The sequence below is a fragment of the Pteropus alecto genome, unplaced genomic scaffold, assembly GCF_000325575.1.
Source record: "Pteropus alecto unplaced genomic scaffold, ASM32557v1 scaffold155, whole genome shotgun sequence".
NCBI lineage: Eukaryota > Metazoa > Chordata > Mammalia > Chiroptera > Pteropodidae > Pteropus > Pteropus alecto.
The window spans coordinates 17644300-17661879 of record NW_006438113.1 but is presented as its reverse complement, the minus strand read 5'-3'; positions in this window follow the sequence as shown (position 1 = coordinate 17661879).

Below are 17580 nucleotides of genomic sequence, written 5' to 3'. Positions count from 1 at the left end.
ACCACGTGTTGAAGGATGCATTAATACTGCCTTTCTTTATACTTTTGAACTTTTAACTTTGGAAACCAGTTAACCTTAAAATTTTAGATACTTCTTCAGAAAGTTTTCTCCTAAGTCTTAGTTTTCTGAACTGGCAGCTCTTATACAAACAAAGGCAGTTCTCTTTTATACTAATTACTCTCTTAATCACTGACTAATTACCTCTATTTGAAACAGATTTTTTCAGTGTTCATGTAGAAGTCAGTAGGAGGGCTGTCTGAATTATAGATGCTGTTTTTTAGAGCATAATGTGCAACAGAAGAACTCAAGAATTGTCTTTCTTTTGTCCAGACTCAAGTATTTTGACAGTTTTGGATTTTATTATTCATTTCGACTGATTCTGTATTGAAACCACTAGAATAATTACATTAAAGTAATTCACCTTCATTTGGAGCATGGGAGTCTAACATTTTATTTAAAATTAATGGTGACTGTGATTTTTTACAAGTTCAAAAAACAGCTATCTGAGGAATAGAAAATCTAATCTATTGTTTAAGAAAATGAAAAAAAGTAACTCTGTGAAGGTATTTTTTTTCTTTTTAGAGGGTGGTATTAAAGGTTGAAAGCAATTACTTTTTAAAAAAATATTGTTCATATTTACTCATAGTTTTTTATTTCCAAGATAAAGATATGACTGCTCTGAATAAACAGATGCCTCACCTATAAATAACATATAACACTTAAAATATAGATATATAAGGATTGCTGTTTTAATAGAATGTTAAGTGAAATTGAATATAAGCAAAACACATAACCATAGACATAATCATAAATTATGATATAATGAAAAGTTGTGAATGGAAAAATATGTGGAATCATATAAAAACATATGAAAACTTCTTTCTAATAATGAATTTATCTGCCTTTACCCCATCTTACGAGTCCTAGAAGACTTTTTGTTATAATAACGCTAGGCAAGATCAATAAAGAAATTCTGACGAGTTGATCTGTGAGGGTTATTTAAAACCACCCCTAAATCTTTTGTGTTTTCATTGAGACAAGCCAATAATACTATCTTAGAAACTTGGAAAACTGCTTATATAAGATGGAAGGTTGGGAGTCCTTAAAACATCTATCTTGCTACATTCCCAGGAATTGTATATGATGTTTTTTGAAACTTATCCACATTTGTGATTCATTTATAAAAACCTATTTTTGATGGAAGGTAAATGCCTGAAGAGAGCATTTGTTAGAGAGACAAATGAAGTTTAGAAGCAAATTGCCTCCTTTTACTTTTCAAGTAAGAAAAACACTGTGGTTGATAAGGGCAGGCTCAGATCGTGGCGTGGAATGTTCTCTAGATATAAACTGGTAAGCTGTGCTTAACTGTACCTTGGCCACCCCTGTGACCACATGATTTAATAAGCTCCTGACCAACTTGTAGTTCACTTCTGTTTTTGAGAAAGGAGAGGTTTCTGGTGCAAAAGAACACATGCTGTTATTAAGGCTCTGCCTGTTAGAAAAATCTGACAAACATCACGATGAGTGGTCTAAGCATATAGAATTCAAGACTGCAGCAGTGGCTCATTGATGTGTTCAGGGATCCAACATCTTTCCATCTTTCTGCTCCTCCATCCTAGAGAGTAAAACATGCTAACTGGGGATTCGAGACTTGTGGTGGAGATTTGCAGTGAACCTTCATGGGATTTTGAGAATATCATAAGGAGGTAGAAGATTCCAGGTAAATGCTTGTCTTCTTGCAAGTTGAGTTCAACATGGCTCGTTGCTTTGATATCTGAAGTATTGCTCTAAATGTGGCTTATTTATGCTCATAGGCAAATAAATTCTGAGGTATTCTATTTCATCTGTGCAATTTATTCCTTTTTAAAATTAGTGTTGTTTTACATATAACAAAGGAAACAAATTAAAAAGAGGGGAAGAAACAATTTCAGTGGGTAGATTTTAACATGAAAAAGTCCCCAAGGTTTCTTCTTTGCTTGCTTTCTTCTCTCTTACGTTGTCCACCTTTCCCTTCCACTTTCTGTACAACTTGAAAATAAAAAGCAAAAACTTTCAACCGTTATAAATCATGCAATTAAAGTTGATTACTTATAAATACAAACTGCGGATCACTGTATGGACTGTTAAATTTGATTTCTTATTACCTATTATTAAACTGTGTGAAACATTTAATTTAGCTTTTTATCTTTCACCACTAATTTTTCCTTCATATCAATGTTATTGGCATTCTTTTGTATGTAATTGTTATATTCCTAGAAAAGAGAAGTGCCTTAATATCTTTTCAAAAGAGGTAACAAGCCAAGCATGCTGCTGTTAATATTAGCTAATGTCCATTGAGCAATTATCATATTTGACATATTACAGTAAATGTATTATATATATATGTAAACATATTACATATACTTCATGTGATCCTTATAACAGCTCTCAGAAGTATATATTATCTTTATTGCTTTACAGAGGAAAAAACATAGGTGTTGAGAAACAACGTAATGTGCCATAGTTATGAAACAACTAAGACACAAATCCTGATTTGAAACCAAGCATCTGGCCACAGAGCTCTGCTTCCTGATATGGATGGTTAGCTCTGTGATTATAGATTGTTTTCTCCAACTGCTAATACCAGTGTCCCATCTCTAGCAAATTGTAGTGTATGTTTCATTTTATCTCTTTGCAATTCTCTAAACTAGGGTAATTATTGGGGTTTCCATTGGCATAGCATTTTATTCTCTCCTCAATAATTTATTAGTTATTTAAAAATTTTATTACCTTATTTGATGCAACATTGAGTCATCTCAGTTTTTGTGCTTTGTAACGATCAGACATATGTGATAGATATCCTGCAACGGTATCTTTTTTTTTTTTTTTTGGGCCTGGACTTCTATTGCAATTGAGTTACCAGGGTTTTCTTCATTTTTTGTCTTTTACAAATATAACCAGACAAAAGATAGAAGGCTTTTAAGTAGTGCCTCAATGTAACTTTGTTACTGTTATTAGTTTGGGCTGCTGTAACAAATTATCATGAACTTGATGGTTAATCAGTATTTATTACTCATGGTTATGGAGATTGGGAAGTTCCAGATCAAGGCACCAGCAGACTGGGTGTCTACTAAGAGCCTGCTTTTTAGGTCATAGATGAATTGTATTCCCACATGGTACAAAGAATGCTAGAGAGTCTCTGGAGTCTCTTTTTATAAGGGGACTCATCTCATTCATGAGGGTGGAGCCTTCATGACTCATTTACCTATGAAAAACCCTGTCTCCTATACCATCACATTATGGATTAGAATTTCAACATATGAATTGGGTGGTGGTGGGGGTTGCACAAACATTCAGTTCATAATCTTAGTTTTAGGATTTCTTTGGATGATATGGGTATTTTATTCATAACGATGCGATACAAAAAAATCAGTTTTGTTCTTGGCACTTGATATATTTCTTTTGTCTGAAATTCTTATTTTTTTCTTGACTTAAGTCATACAGAAGCACAGTTTTGTGATAGAAAAATATCATGCATATAATATGTGAGAAGCAGATAGCATAGTGGATGAGAGAACAAGTGATGGAGGAAAATTGCCTTAGTTTGAAAACTGCTCAATTTAAAGGTTTGTCACTTTGGGCAAGTTTTTAAACTTTATCTTCAATTGAATCATTTGTAAAATAAAGATAAAGACAGTAACTACTAAATGGGTTATTTCAAAAATTAAATTATTTAATATATGCAGAACAAATAAGAGGAGTGTCCACCACAACGTAATTGTGCAATAAATACTGTTATTATATCTGGAAAATACAATTGTTGGCCTCTAAATCAAGGTTAACCTAACTGCCCTCTAGCAGCTTCTCAAGGTCATACCTTAAATCAGGAAGAAATGATAGCCTTCCTGTTGGTCTATATTTCACATCTTTCTCTATGTTTTACTCGTCCATCGATTTACCTCATGAAAAATAGTATTTATTATCCAGAGTTCTCAAAATCCTGCCTGAAATGTTCTTGGACTACGTTTCTGTAAGAGTATAATGTATTGGATCAAGACAAAAATAGATCGTACTAAAACAACTAAGGGAGTGTTAGAATTTTAACTCTAATGCTCAGATATGGTTCACTTAATGTAAATATCAATCTTGGAGAATTCTTTAAGTTGGTATTTATTGAGATAACAAAATGATTGAGATTGTTGGGATCAACACTTTTGTATGTTAATATTGGATTGAGGCTATTGTTATAGTAACTGAAATCAAATATCAGCTAAGCTTAATGAAAAAATTAATTAGTTGACATTATTAATTGCAGAATTATGGTGGTGTTCTACAGAACTAAAATTTGATAGGAATGCAGCTGGGTCTCACCAGAGACCATTGAGAAATAGGCAGCTCTCAAGAATTCAAGGCACTTTTTCTCTCATACATTGTGTCTTCTTTCTGCACATTTACATCTGCTTCATTCTTTTGGCTTTCTCTGGATCTGAGGTTCCATGATGGAGGGTGGATGGTTACCCATGGTTCCCAAGTTTACATGCTTTATTCTGAACACACAGTATAACTATAATTTTGTCTTTTATCTTAATTCCACATTCCCAGAGAAGGCAGTCTATTAGGCACAGCTTGGTCAGGACTCAGAGTTACCTTGTAGAAAAAAGATGTTTAACTTAAAAACTAGCCTTATAGAATTTTGTAGGAGGGTAAAGTTAAGGCACTTCTTTTGAGCTTAGAAAATAATATAGAAATGTTCTCTATATATGTTATAAAGTATAAAAAATTTACCACTATGTTGTGAGACAAACATCTAATAGATCTCATAATGAAATGGTGGGAAACCTTTGCTTAAAGTAGCTAAGAATACATTTTCTGAGTCAGTTTGAGTTTTCTTCTGATATTTTCACCATCCTGCTTATCTTGTTTGCCTTAAGTTCTTATATTTTTCTGTCATTAAAAAAATTAGGGTCCCCAGGTACTATTTGTAGGAAATTCATATCTTTTCTATATGTGCTTGTTCAAAGTTGATTTTACCTGGAATAATACTTCAACATCAGGAGATATGCAGTTGGCAAAAGGAGAGACAACCCACATTGTGTGCTCTTCCATAGCCATGTAGCTGTAACTCTTGTACTTCTAATGTGAAGACTCTGGGACTGAGCTCTTTCTGTTGTTGCACCAACTTCGTTCAATCACCATTCTTTGCTGAGGTAATAGAGGGTTATTGAAAATTCTCGTTTCTCCTTGGTAGAAAGATATAGTTTCCTTTTGGAGTTTAAAATCTGAAAACAGATCTACATTAGGCAGCACCATGACACTTTCTGAATCATGCAGAAGGGCAGAGACATTGCTATTTAATCAATTCAAGCCTAAGTGTTTCTATGTGACACTGTTAAACATCCATTTCCTGCTTTTTCTACTTTACCTCTTAAGCAGCTCAGGGGAAGCCCTATTTAATCATTGTTATGCTGAACATTGTAAGAGCTATGCAAGCATTTTTAGCAGAGCTTTCCCCCTGTTAATTCAGATTGACCAGGAGATATATTGCCAGAAGTGTCCTTGTGTTTATTGCTTTAGTTTATGATTGGAATATGATCTCCAGTTATGGATATATGACCACTTTAAGAATCATTCAGGGGTCTCAGTTGAGGATGAATGGCTGGAAATCTCTAGGAATTATGAATGGCATATTCCATGCCATAATCTTCTTTTTTTTTTTTTAAGTTAATTGGTAGTCATTGACTTTCTATTGTTAGAAGAAACTCACACTGTATGCTAATCTTTTTTTCTTTAGGAGAAAGTGAACACACTCTTCATAAGACTGCAGCTTAATTTTTCATGGGCCGCTGGTCATATAAATTGTTTCACGTTGTTTTCTGTGACAGGCACATTTAGTGAATTAATCAAGTAAAAAGGAAAGAAGTAACCTGAAATATTTTTCATGAATATACAAGATAAAACAGAGAAAATCAAGCTGTTAAATATGAGTTATATCAGTAATATTAAAATCCTACATTGATACATTCCCAATAATATGAAAGTGCATTTTTTAAAACATACCACACAGATTTTTAAAAATTTAACACTTAGTTATATTTATATCATGTTTTTCCTTAAAAAAATTTTTATTGTTATCAGTGAGCTCTTCCCAATCCCATTATACTCTCTGCTTTTGGTTATGAACCCTCATGAACACATTTTCATGCATAGCATGTTTTATGCTTTCATAGATTAGGAAAGTGATGTCATATCCCATGCATTCCTTACAAGTCCTCTCTCTATGTGTCTTTCTTGGTTTTGAAGTCAATTCATGTTCATACATGTAGCTCTAAGTCAAGTATTTTAATGGCTGTACAGTTTCAGTTATATCATTATATCACAATTTATCCATTCTCTAACTAAAGACATCCAGATTGTTTTGTTTATTTTATATCTCCCTTTAAAAAATTAAATATAATTAACATAAAATAAGTTTGGACAATTGTAGACACCTGTGTAACTACAAACCAGATCAAGAATTAGAACATTTCTAATGCCTCAGAAGATCCCCTCATGTGTATTTTTCTGGTCAATGCTCCCTACTCTTTATCCCCTATGCACCCAACACCGCAAGAACAAACACTTTCTGATTTCTATCACCAAGTGTTTTTTTCTATTTAGAAATTCATACACGTGGATTATACAGTGTATATGCTCTGGTGCCTGGCTTCTTTCACCGTAAATGTTTTTGAGATTTATCTGTGTTTTCACGTGGCATTAATCTATTGTTAAACAGAAACCTTTATAGCTGAACCATTTTACATTCTTACATCAGAGTATGTGAGTTGCTCCAAATTCTCAATAATGCCTAGTATGATGAGTCTTTTTTAATTTTAGCCAATTTTATAGGTGTGTAGTTATATCTATTTCATTGTACTTTTAATTTGCCTTTCCTTAATACTAATGATGTTGAACATCTCTTTATGTGTTTATTTACTTAACATTTCTTTGTTAAAGTATCTTTTGCTCATTTTATTATTATTCTGTTTTCTTATTATTGAATTTTAAAGTTATAAATTCTAGAAAAAAAATAGTTTAGTAGATATATGATTTGGAAATATTTTCTTCAAATTTTTGTTCAAATCTTTTCATTCTCTTAAGAGTGTTTTAAGATCAGAAGTTCTTAGTTTGATGAAGTACACTTTTTCAACTTTTTTCTCTATGGATTATACTTTTGCTTGTCAACTACAGGAGATCTTAGCCTATTGCAAGGTAAAAATGATTTTTTCAAATATTTTCTTTTAGAAATTTTATAGTTTTGAGTATTACATTTAGGTCTATGAATGATTTTGAGTTAACTTTGTATCTGGTATGAGATATAGATTGAAATTTGTGTTTTTGCATATTGATTTTAAATGCTTCCTGTACTATATGTTGAAAAGACCATCCTTTTTCTGCTTGATAATGTTTGTAACTTTATCAACAATCATTTTAACATATATGTGTGGGTCTATTTCTGGGCTCTCTATTCAGTTTTATTTACTTATTTCTCTATCTTAATACCAGTATCACACTGACTTGATTACTGCATCTTTATGTCTTGAAATTAAGTAATTTAAGTCTTTCAACTTCGTTTTTTATTTTTTTCCACAATGCTATTTGGCTATTCTGGGTCTTTTACATTTCCACATGCATTTTAGAATTTGCTTATCAATTTCTAGGGCAAAAAACCCAACATTCCCTGACTGTGGACCTGGATCTCACTATATCTATAGATCAGTATATGGAGAATTGACATCTAGATATTGAGTATTCTGATCCACGAATACATTATAGCACTCTATTTCTGTATGTCTTCGTGAATTTTTCTTAGAAATGTTCCATCATTTTAAGTGTGCAGGTCTTGTGTATTTTTATCAGAATTATTATATGATCGATTTATTCAATAATTTGATCCTATTGGAAATGATATCATTTTCCACACTTCAACTTCAATTGTTCATTGTCACCATATAAAAATAAAATTGATTTTCATATGATGATCTTGTGTCTTCTTACATTGCTAAACTCATTTTTTATAGCTCTTTTGTAGATTATTTAAAGTTCTCTAAACATAATAGCATTGCATGCCAATAAATTTTACTTCCTCCCCCGCCCACACTAAACTCAGTGACTTTTATTGCTGTTTCTTGGTTTATTTCTTTGGTTAGGAACTTCTGTGCCATGGTGAATAGAAGTGATGAGAGTGGGCACTTGCCTAATGCTTGCCAATATGGGGAAGAATCTAATCATTTGCCTGTATGTATGATATTAGCTATCAGTTTGCTTTGTATTGATTGGGTTGTGGAAGTTCCCTTCTACTTGCAGTTTGCAAAAAGTTTTTTAATCATTAATTGACATTAAATTTTGTCATAGAGTTTTTATGCATATACTGAGATAATCATATAATTTTGTTACTTAAGTCTATTGATATTATATATTACTACCTTGATTGATTTTTAAATGTTGAACCAACTTTTTATTCCTGGGATAAACTCCACTTTATCATTGGGTATCATATTTTTAGATGCTTTTGGATTCTATTTGTTATTATTTTGTTGAGAAATTTTGCATCTATTTTTGAGGTATATGATCTATTATTTTCTTTTCTCTCAATGTCTTTTTCTAATATTGACATTAGGTTAATTGTGGCCACAAAAAAAAATGAGTAGGCAAGTGTTTCTTTCCATTCAATATTCTGTATTCAGTTGTCATAGAATTGGTACCGATTTCTCTTTCAGGGATATTTGGTAGAATTTGTCAGTGAAGTTATTTGTTTTCAAGTTTTCATAGTTGAAAGGATTTTACTTACAAATTCAATTTTTTCCAGTTTATCTAGTATTCCTAATGCTTTTAAGATTTTTCATTTTAAGAATTTTTTCACTCATTATAAGAAAAGCCATTATTATGGGTTTCATGTGATTTCTTCATATTTCTTATACTTGGAGATTATTAAGTTGCTTGAAAATGTGAGTTTAGAATTTTCGTCAAATTTGGAAAACTTTATCTCATTACTTCAAAGATTTCTCTTTCTTCTTTTTACTTTCTGTCGATGACTTCAGTTACACATATATTATGTTGCTTATAAAAGTCACCCCACAATACACTAATGATTTTTATAAGTCTTTTCTCTCTTTCATTTTGATGTTTATTTTGCTGTCTTCTGATGCCAAGGAACTTTGAAAGATGGAATTATTTTTATTCACTAATATAAAGAAGATTAAAAACTCAGGGTGTTGGGTTCCTAACTGCTCCAATCTCCTCAGGAGTAAATTACTATACATTTACTTTTGCCAGGCCCAAAGCTGTTAATTTAAATGTAATGCATCAGGAAAGATGTTATCACAGGAGGAGTCCATGTATTCAACAATTATTTATTACATGTTTATTGTGTGTGAAGAATTAGGACATGTGATTTGTGATATACAAAAGTATATAATGCATCATTCTTGCTCTTCAAGAACTTATATTTAAGAAGGGGAAATTCAAATATATATCTCAGAGGAATAAATAGCAGGATTCTAAGATGTCTCTTAAGATTCCTCAGCCTTTTGGTATACCTGCCCTGCATAATCTCTGAAATTTTGGATTTAATGGATTTTGCTCCTGTTTTTATGTTATAATATATGTCACCTCAAGATAGATGATTAATCATCTCAAGATAGATGATTATCTGAGTAAATGTGACCTAATTGCATGAACCCTTTAAGGCAGATGGTTTTCTCCAACGTAAAAGAGAAGGAAGTCAGAGATATACGAGTGAGACGAATTTGACACGAGGGAGGTTCTGTATTGCTAAAATGGAGGGAGTTATGGTACAAGGACCTAAATGCAGCCTCTAGGATTGAGAGTGTTTCTGGCTGGCAACCACAAGAAAATGGGGACTTTTTAGTTGAATACTAAAAATGCAAGGAACTGAATTTTACCAATAACATGAATAAACTTGGAAGTGGACCCTGAGCTCCAGATGATGCCTTGATTGAAGCCTGAGCAGAGAACCCAACTGCACCGTGCTGGACTTCTGACCTATAGAACTTATAAGTGATGTTATTATGAGGTGAGAAGGTTGTGGTAATTTGTTATGTAGAATTTTAAAGCTAGGCAGGCAGATTATAATGTGTTATATGAAATAAAAACTACAACTATATAATGGAGAGAGGTTACTCTTCATTGAGGATAATTAGGGAATGAAAATAAGCATTTTTTTTTTTTTTGGCAGGGGATTGGGAAATGTGGAAAATAAAATCTAGGAAAATGGACTAGCATAGTAACAAAAGCAGAAAAATGAAAATACATTTTTCATTAGCTGTAGCAGATTTCCCACAAACCTTAAAAGTAAGAAGACTTAAAATTAGGTTTCCCAATGTAGTCTAGGGCCACCTATGTTAGAATCACTTAAAATACTTGCTGAAGTGCAAGTTTCCATGATCCTCACCAGATCGTAATTATGAGAATATCTGATTCTAGATTTTTTAAACATCTTCAGGTAATTGTTATGCTTACTAAAATTTGTTTTACATTAAAAACCTGAACTATCAGAGTGAGAATTTGGGAAGAATTCTTATTTGTTTACATGTGTCTTTTAAAAAAAATGTGGAGTTGATGTGATCAGAGGGTATTATAAAAATTTATTCTGGAGATACTATTTTAGATGGAGGAAGAAGTCAACAGGTAAAAATCGTAGTCTTCTGTAATAGTAAAGTTTAGTTGATAATAGTTTCAACAACATAGTGACAGTAGAAACGAACAGAATGGGATGCTTTCAGCAAAGATAAAAAGTGGTATTAATAGGACTTGGTGGCTAATTTGATGTTTGCCTTCATGCTGGAGGGGAAGAAAAATTCCTCAATCTACCACTTTGGTGTAGTTCAGGTTAGACTATATAGAACTGAGTGGATGAAGATTTAGGGTTTGAGAAATAGGGTTGTGGCAAGACTGAAATGCAAATCAATTTTTTTTGTTGTAGAAACAGTAAATAAACATACTGGATTTAATTTTACTTTATTTACTACTTATTTGGGAGAAGATTGATCTTTGAAGTGCTAAATCTATGTTTCCATTGTGTTTGTGTGTGTGTGTGCGTGTGCATGCGTGTGTGTGTATCATATATTTTACTACTGATAAGTATCCAAATTATTATACATCCAATATTTTCTCAGTCTTAACTTCAGACTTGGAATCCACACTATAAATAATGATTAACTGAAAAAAACACAATATGACTAGAATTATATATAGCACCAGTGATCATTTTCACACTAATTAAATTATTTGAAAGAAATATCTCTTAGCTTAAGGTCAATAAATATGATAACTGTCTTATATTGATAGTTTCCTAATAGTAAAGTCTATCTTTCTTAAGTTAGGTAACTGGGAGAATAGAAGGGAAACTTGTGAGTAAAACTGAAAATATTCATTTGACATATTAATGGGTTATGTGTTATATATGAATTAACTAATTTTCAGTATAATACATTTCTGCTTTTTAATGTAAATTCCTAAATAATGCTCTACAACTTTAAGGAGAAACTTCATTCTACATCACTCCTCGCTGATTAACAGAAGAATATATTTTGTAATTCTAGACCTGGCTGGTCAGCGACTACTGTGCTTTTATCTACACCCTGCATCCCAGGAAGCTGAGCTAAGCAGAGAGCTGCTCTTGCTTCCAAATGAGATATGTGTTCCAGATGTTTATGCCAGATTTACAGTCTCTATATTAGAAGCTAAAAGAGAAAAAAAAAAAAAAAGAAGAGAAAAGCTTTTGCATGAGCAAGCTAGTAGAGAAAGTACTTCTGAACTAGGTAAGAGGTCACAAGGCTACTCACCTGGTGCAGGAGATTTAAGCTATATGTTTATAAAACTAAATGCTGTCAGTAACTTAGGGAAAGTGGAAACCCTTGTTACTCTAAAATGTAATTGCAGATTGTTTCAGAGGAAACATTGCAGTGACATTGAATTGGCCCCCAAATTAAATTACCATATCGATGCTATAAACATTTATGATCTTTTAAAATCTGTTTTAATATTAATGGTCTTTAAGAAGAACTATATGCAGATTGAAATGGACAACAGAGTAGATTGGTAAATCTTAACATTCACACACACATACAAAATCAGGGCTTATATCCATTCCCCAAAACATACATATGTACACACACACACACCTAGTTTGATACTATTCATACATGTTTTATAGATCAGGTAAAAAGCCTCTATCACAAGTTACCTTCAGGTCTCTATACTAGGTCATATCCTTAATTTCCATGTTTTTATAGTACCTGGTCTTCTGAGTCTTATCATAGTTTTTAATTACAAAATTTCTTTTCTCATTATTTGATTTTGTCTACTCTTTCAACAAACAGTATATTTCAGAAGGTAGAGAGTATGGCTGCTTTTCCTAATATTTTATTAGCAGCATATAACACAGGGTCCGGCCATAATTAATAGTTGACAGATGAATAGATGAATAATTAATTTTGGAAATAGGTTACTTTTCAATGATGTAAATAAGACTTGTCTCAATAAAATAAAATAAAATATATACTATTTTAAATTAATGATAAATATATACATATATATAGATAACTATAATGTCCTACATTTTAGTTCTTAGTTTGTCTTTACCTATCTAGGAAGTAATTATTTGTTCACTTCATTCCAGAATGAGATGAAATAGCTACATTTCTTTTTACAAAGTTTATTTGTATTATAACACACGAGTTTTACTAAACTATAAGAAATGTGAGGGTATGAACTTTTCACTTTTTGCTGTAGCCATAATACACTTGGGAGCAAATGTTCTACAAAAGGATAAAGAAAGAATATAATTATGGAAACACAAAAAAAGAGAAAGAAAATAGATAAGAAATAGTGGTCGCTATTGCATTTCCTAGGAATAAGGTGGTACCAGCATTTAGGGAAACTCAGAACTAGTCTAGAGCAACTACCTCATTTTACAGTTGAAGTTTGCAGAGTGATCTAGTATAGAAATTGATCTCCAGGTTTAATGCTTTTTCCAGTCTACCAGTTTAGCTAGCTGAGAAAAATTGATAACAACATAAAAATAACAAGGACCTGATACATTTATGAATTCCTTTAAGGGAACCAAACAATAATGAATTTTGGAGGCATTGCCACCTTCACATCTCATCTTTGGAAAGGCCCTGATTTAGTGGGCTAAAAAACATTATTTCACGAGTTAATAATAAAAAAGAGAAATAATTATAAAATTAATAATAGTTAATTATAGCATGCAATTTTTTATGTCTTTTTAAATAAGCCATTATATATTTGTTGTACTTCACCTTTCTTTTCAAACATTTGCTGTTAATTAATGCACATAAACTAATATTCTATTCACTACAGATCTGATTTAGGAAAAAACTCTAAACCTTTTCACTGCACTATAAATGAGGACAGTTGAGTTAGAAGTTAGCAGAGCCCTTCATTCTGTACCTTTAAATAAACATTAAGGAAGAAAATGGCACACAATTTTCTTGCCAAGACCTAAAATTAGCACTAGACAAGCAGTTATGTTCATAATATGTAGGGGGAATGCCAGGCCACTTCTCAGGTAGGTAAGAACCTTGGTTTCTGCATCATTATTGTTCCTAGAAAAATGCTCTTACAATGTGATTCAAAGCCGTAACTCCAAATGCATGTTAGAAATAAAATATTTTCAGTTGTTCATATACACTGCTGTTATGCCAAAGAAATAGCCATTTTCATTCAGTCTTCATTGAATAAAATGTCCCCTGTAACTGGACTTGTAAACAAGACCTATAAAAACAAAACATTGTCTATGATACATTAAGTTTTACATGTTTGGTTACACCAGAAATCAGTCTCCAAAGTTATAACTAGGATGGAGCACAGATTGTGTGTAAATGATTACAAACTTATTTTTATATTTGGAAAATCAATTATCAGAAGTAAACACCTACATGAGAAGCCAGGTAATGCACCATCATTGTGGATAAGGACACTTGGTTAAGTAGGATTACAATAAGAGAAATTCTTTAAAAGCAGCAGAGTAAAATAATTGATTACAATAAAATTCATATAGGTGTTAGTGGCCCAAATCAGCTTTAATTATTTTATCCCTCTACTCAAATGTAGATTTATATAGTTAATTTCATTGAGATAATGTTTCAAACTCTTACTTGTCTATGTACCCATGTACTAAAACAATTATTTCTGGTATGTAACATCTCAAATTGGAATTTTCTTTACTAAGGCCTTATTTGAATTAAATCTGTCCAGAAAGATTGTTCTATGGATTTCTCTAGAAAAAATTTTCTAATAGGAAAATTTCTAATAGGATATCTGAATGCACCGGAACTATCATTGATTATAAGATGGTGGCACCACAGCTACTACACCAAGAATTGTCCCTAGAGGCTTTGTTGAATATCTGGAAACATGGATAAGCATAAGGTAGTTTTGAACATGTGCATGCATATTTAATGTGGAAAATGATTAGAACCATTAAGAATATCTAATTAAATTTAAAGGAAAGACTCCTTTAGTGCTTTTTAAAAACATACTTTAATAATGCTAAATGGCAACATACTGATTTGAGTTGAGAAGTCATTCTTTATATTTTGATTTCAGGAGCTAGTGTTAACAGGATCCACCATCCTAACCTCCTTCTAATTTAGTGCCATCTTTGAGTAAACTATTTTGTACTATGTTGAAAGTCATAATTTCTATATCATTTTAGCAGTTGGTATAAAATATATTTAGATTGGAGAAATTAGGGTATTAAATTAGCTGGAGTATAATGAAAACTTTTTTGATTTTATAAGCAAACTTCTGCTGTCTGAAGACCTTTTGAAATTCCATCTTGATTGCCTCAGGAGGGAAAGGCTTTCCATTGTATCTCGCCAGTACTTTATTATCTGTCCTAAATGTCTCATATTTGGGCAAATGTGAGCTGTGTTCTTTAGGGTTTCTAGCTTAAGAAAGAATACCAGAAAGGAAAGAGAAACAAGCAAATGAAAATAAATGACTAAGTTCTATAAACAAAACTGCCTCAACTTTGTTAACACAGCTGAATATAAAATGGAATACAGATAAGGCAGCTAAAGCACCTGCCAACAGAGATTCAGTACCTGGTCCCAACTGTGTAGTTGTCTGTAGTTCACAGAGTAAACAAACCACTCTCATACACACTTCTGCGAGCTCTTATGCTAGAGACTTTCCTGAATTACTTAAAACAGACTGTAAAGCACATACTATGAGCATACAAAGACTTAGTTCATGCTTTTCAGGTTAATGATGTTCACATAAAATTGAGTCTTCAAGAAAGCAGGAGAAATTTTCCTAAACGTTAATGGGTTGATATACTATCCTTGACGTGTTTACAAATAATAATAATAACTTTTATTGAATACTTACCACCAGGAACTGCAGAATGCACCCCATTAATACTTAACCATAAGAATACATGGTAGTACATGTTCTGGTTTTTCCACTCTATAGTGAGGAAGCTGTGTAGATGACAGAATTCTTGGGTGGACCAACCGGTACCCACCCCATAGTATAAATACCCTGTGTATTGTCTGGGACTATGGACATAATGAATTTACTCCTGTGATTAGGTTATATGACTTGGCATAATTGACTTTAAGAAAGGGAAATTATCTAAGTTCTTTCAACTATTCCTTTTATGAAAACGTTCCTGTTCTTATCATTACTTTGTAAGCTTTTAAATTCTTTTACCTTCATTTGTTGGGAACCTACTATGTGTTAGGCATTGCCATGTACACTGTAGAATGAACACAAAAGGCTGGCTGCTCAGGGCAGAGCCATAGCATTGTCCTGCGGCATAATGCAAACAAATAATCTCATGTGCTGAATTCTCCAGGAAGCCTGAACTATTTTACTAATATCTCAATTTTTTGTTTCTGAAATTTATAGTTCTTCCCTTCCTAGAAATGTAATAATTATAGCAGAGATATTTTTAATGATTAAGTCCTTTGATATGATTGATGCTTTATACATTTTTGATTAGAAAGAAATGTCTGTTAAGGAGTAAGTAAACTGATGGTATTACCTTGGATTATTTGTGATATTAACTTGAGAGGACTTGAATTGGAATATTGCCAGTTGGATATGATAAATCTAAGGAAGAGAAAACAAAATGTATATCTATGAATTTTTTTTTTTTGTCAAAAGACAAGAAGAACAAAACAAAATAAAATAAAAATAGATCACAATAATTAACAACTTTGAAATTTTTACTCTGCAGAAGGGAGAAATAGCCTGGCTTCTCATTGAGGAAGTTCATGAACAAAATAGTATTAAAATAAATGATTCTTAATTTTTTCTATCTTCCTTAGAAAAGAACACGAAGAAGAGTAATCTATATAATTAAAATATAATTAAAGCCTTGCCAGCTGTCTATTACAATAAGTAGGTTAAATAACATTTAACCTATTTAATATTAAATATTTGGAATATTTAAGCATATACAAATTTAAAAGGCAGGGTAATCACAGGAGGAAAACCACAATGAATCGATGTAATCATTTGTAATTGCTTTTGAAAGATTGTGCAGGACTCAAGAGCTAGTACAATCTTGAAATAGAACATATCACTGATTCTCTTTTTTGCAAATTAAGCTAAATTATACTATTTTCTTTTAGCACAATGATAATCAAATAAAATTTATGAAAAAGGAGTATTTAAAAATATAGTGAAAAAATTTATAAACATTGCATAGGATTATTTAAAGTATATATTCCTTTTTAAAGTTATGTCACACTTGGTTTTTATACTCAATTAGAAGGACAGAATATGGCTCATGATGCAGTTTATAAATTAATTAAATCAAATTGTAACAGGGTTATCATGATGTCTATAACTTAATGACTATTTGTATCACCCCTTTAATTTTCTCATTATTTAAATCTTAGCTAATTTATTTAAAATATTTTAATTTCTTATTTTTATTTAATAATAGTTTCATCATTAAAATATTACTAATGGAAAATAAAACATATTTTCTTTGATTTTAGCTATCAGAGACTTAGAACTTAAACAGTGACTAGTTATATATTTGAGTTCGGCTGGTGTTTGAGCACAGTCAAATTTATTTATTCAAATAGGTATATTTTAAATGTATTTATTTAAATTAGTTTCAAGCATACAATACATTGGTTAGACATCTATATAGTTCATAAAATGACCTCCTTCCCTAATTGCTCCCTCCCTCTCCTGGCCCTCCACCTAGCCATCATATTAATGCTAACTGCATTCCCTCTGTCGTCTTCCCCATCCCCATGACCAACTATCAACTACTGATTTGTACTTCTTTATCCCTTCACCCCATTCTCCCAGTGCCCCAACTCCCCTCTCCTCTGTCTGTCACCAAATTAATATTTTGACAAGTACTGACCATGAAAAGCAAATCTGTTAATGTTTTAAACCCCAGTTTCTCAGCATCTGGGATCTTCCTTAGGTTTTTGGAGGATGTCTCCAGACAAAAAATCTGCATAGGTTCTTGTTAGTAGATAACATATGTTCTCCCTCCTTCATTCAGTCCTTCCCTTCCTTCCTTCCTTCCTTCCTTCCTTCCTT